Genomic DNA, 4,222 nt, shown 5'->3' with positions numbered 1-4,222 from the left:
CTATGGCATTATTGGCAACTAGAACGCTCACCACTTGTCCACTCAGGGGCCTTTTCGATAGTTCCTAGCTCATAGTAACCGGCAATATATTCACATATCAAAAATGGAATCTCTGTTAAAGATCAGCAAGATTAACCAACGGATCCATATAAAAGAGCCATGGACTCATCCGTTAAGGACCAGCAAGGTCAATCAACCAGATCCATGCCCGAATTCAGAAAACAACTCTTACTCCTTGTTCCAATATCTTCCCCGACATACGTGTGGGTATCTTCGGCGACTTAGAGCCCGAGCATCGTATGGTCAGCACCCTCTAGGATCCTTCGCAGGTCACCTAGCGCTTCACTCATAGGCCACTTCCTTGGTCCCTCATCCACTGTACCAGAAGCTCACCATTTAAATCAAATCGAGGCTGGTCAAGACCTCGACCGAGACCTTGTTACGCGAGACGTCCTCTGTTGACTCTCCGTCAGTAGTTGTAACTTTAACAGATAGGTCTCCACCACGACCTCATTCACAAGATGGTCAAAATGTTTTCCCATTATTCTTGACATAAAACAGTCATTTAAAAACAGATTTCACATATAAATATAGTTCCAACAATATTTCCATTTTTTCTCATCCTTTCATATTAGTCCCTATCTTTTATCATCATCTTAAATTTTTTTTTCTTCATCGATCCCTATCACATCACATCATTCCCACATCAAATTACATCCAATCACATCATCCACACATCAATCCACATCATCCATACATCTATCCACATCATCCACACCAATCCACATCATCCATACATCCATCCACATTATCCACACATCCATCCACATCAATCCACATTATCCACACATCAATTCACATCATCCATATATCTATTCACGTCAATGCACATTACCCACACATCAATCCATATCATCCATTCATCCTTCCACATCATCCACATCAATCCACATTATCCACTCATCCATCCACATCAATCCACACGTCAATCCACATTACCCACACGTCAATCCACACCATCCATACATCTATCCACATCAATCCACACTACCCACACATCAATCCACATCATCCCTACATCCATCCACATCATCCACATCAATCCACATTATCCACTCATCCATCCACATCAATCCACATTACCCACACATCCATCCACATCTTCTATACATCCATCCACATCAATCCATACATCAATCCACATCATCCATACATCTATCCACATCAATCCACATTACCCACACATCCATCCACATCTTCTATACATCCATCAACATCAATCCATACGTCAATCCACATCATCCATACATCTATCCACATCAATCCACATTATCCACACATCAATCCACATTCATTTCATAAGTATTCCCATTCTCATTAATCACATCTTTTTCTATCTCATTAATCACATCTTTTTCTATCTCATCACTTATTTCCTCATTTATCCTCATGAGATCACATCCACTTGCATCTACCCATACATCTCATCACTTCACATACATTAATATCTATCCAGTTTACATCGCATCTTATCACATCCATTTCACATCACATCTCATTCATTCGCATCCCGATTCACATTCTAACACATTCATTTACGTCCCTTATCGTTCATTCACATCCCGATTCACATGTTATCACATTCATTCACATCCTATATCATTCATTTACATCTTGATTTACATGACATCACAACTCATCTATTCATTCACATTTATCTGATTCGCATCACATATCATCATATCTATTTACCTTTCATTCTATTCACTTCTATTCTCATCATATCCATCCATCCATTCTTTCCCATCTATCTGATTCGCATAACATCTCATCACATCTATTCACCTCACATTCTCGTCACTCCTATTGTCATCGCATCCATCCATCCATTCATTCCCATCTATCGCATCACATATCATCACATCTATTTACCTTTCATTCTCATCACATCCATCCATCCATTCTTTCCCATCTATCTGATTCGCATCACATATCATCACATCTATTTACCTCTCATTCTCATCACTTCTATTCTCATCACATCCATCCATTCTTTCCCATCTATCTCATTCGCATCCCATCTCATCACATCTATTTACCTCTCATTCTCATCACTTCTATTCTCATCACATCTATTCATCCATTCTTTCCCATCTATCTGATTTGCATCCGCCGGGGGAAAGCCTTTCCAACAAGGCATAGCACCATTTTTCATTTTAAGAAAACAAAAATTAGAAAATCATTAAATGGAATAAAGAAAAAGTAGGATTTCTAGCATACATGAATTTTTGTGAGCTTTCCTTTGGCTTGATGGTTTAAGGGATCTACTCTTGTTTGCAACAAGAGTGGCCACCAATTCTTTTGAAGAGGAAATGGTCAAAAACTAATGAATTATCAATAAATTCATTATTTTTGGCTCTGGGGGAGGAGTAGAGTAACAGTGCATAAAACACTATTAACCATTTACAAAGGGGGAGGCTTCATTTATAGGAAAAAGTGAGCCTCTAACCAAGCAAACTGATTCTAGAATTTTCCAGATCAGTTTGGTCAAATTTTGACCATTTTTAGGTCAGTTTAGCTTACTTTTTGGATCTAGTTGAAGCAGAAGAGAGAGATAAAAATATCGCATTATTTGTGAGTTTAAAACTCAACCACACATGTGAAATAGGCGCCTCCTTCATGAGGGGAATTCGCCCACACTGAGGTGTAAAAAATGCATCATTTCTTCTAAATATCTCTTCTTTTTAAACTAATAACCTTGTCCTTAGTCAACTCTTCATCTTATGTGAGTATTTACTCATTTTTGGGGGGATTTCCTTTATTCTTTAATTTATCTCCTCCCTACATTTGGATTAATCTAATTGGTCCATAGGAACCTTAATTCAAAAATTTTAGAAAATCTGGACCCTTAGGCTAAGGTCCTTTTCACCTGATTTCAATTAATTCCAATTGCACATTGGAAATTTCTTTTTGAATATCTGTTTCAGGGGAAACCATTTTAGACACTAGGAGGATTTTTATATCCAAAAATATCTCAATTTTGAATTACTTCCCTCTAGTCATTTTCTCTCTCTAGGCCAAAACAGGGAAAAACAGGATCTTTCTTTTATTTCAGAGAGGGGAATAATTATAAGATCAAAAGGGAAGGTTTTTACACTTGCACACCTCAAAAGCTGGAGGGAGGAATATTACATCGTACCCCACTTAAAAAACGCGAGATGTCCTTATCTCACAAAATTAGAGGAGAGCTTTTTTCCTTAAGATCCAACTGATTCTGGGGTTCCTTATAGTCTGGTGAACCCAACAGAATCCTGGGATAAAGATCCCTTATATAAAACTCATCATCAGATAATAATTCACTCAGATCATATCATTCAAATCCTTATCACAATAATGGTCCATTAGACCGAATTTTCTATCTGAACAGTCCATGGAAATTTTCAATTATACAGATTTTTAATTTGGCATCCCTTAACTTGATCCACTGGGTCAAGTGTTAACAGTAGCAAATCTGTCAGCACAATCCACTAATCTCATATTGATTTGCTGAAGTCATTAATGTCATTCCAGTTATGAACATCATCACAGGGACTCGTCCCATTCATCCTTATTGTGGTTTTGCTTAGTTTAATACATTTCAACCAGAATTCAAGAATCTTCATTTTTCAATCAGAATCCAAATCAACTCATCAGTTCTCAACCAGAATTTAAAATCATATCAACCACATTCGAATTCATGATCTGGATAGTATTAATGCTTATAATTTCAAGTCTTAGATCTACTCGTATATACTGTCAGTTAAAGAGCTGCAGTTATACGCTCGGTATATACGGGTAGTCACGATCCTTGGAACTATAAGGTAAATACCATCATGTCTAGGCCTCAAGCAAGTTAGGGATTCCATACAATTGCGGTAATTCTATCTGAAGACCCAATTACCAATTTACGAATTTCAGTTTGAATATCAATTCGTATGAATTTTTTCACACAATTATAACCTTTTACTGCTTCTTCATAAATTTTTGACATTTTTGGCTTCTCGGTTAATCCTCATTAGCCAATTCGCTCTGATACCAGCTGTAAGATCCCTGTCCTCACCGCGCAATGAATTCAGGGGTGCTAGTAGTGGAAGTAGCACTTCTTGCACGGGATAGGGTCCCATACTCGGGGCCTCACCCAACGGATATCCGGACAAGAGACTAATCCATCGATTCTTCCAAA

Source organism: Cibotium barometz, chromosome 42 (genome assembly GCF_041138505.1).
Source record: "Cibotium barometz isolate CiBa-2024 chromosome 42, ASM4113850v1, whole genome shotgun sequence".
Taxonomy (NCBI): domain Eukaryota; kingdom Viridiplantae; phylum Streptophyta; class Polypodiopsida; order Cyatheales; family Cibotiaceae; genus Cibotium; species Cibotium barometz.
Note: the sequence above shows the minus strand (reverse complement) of the source record.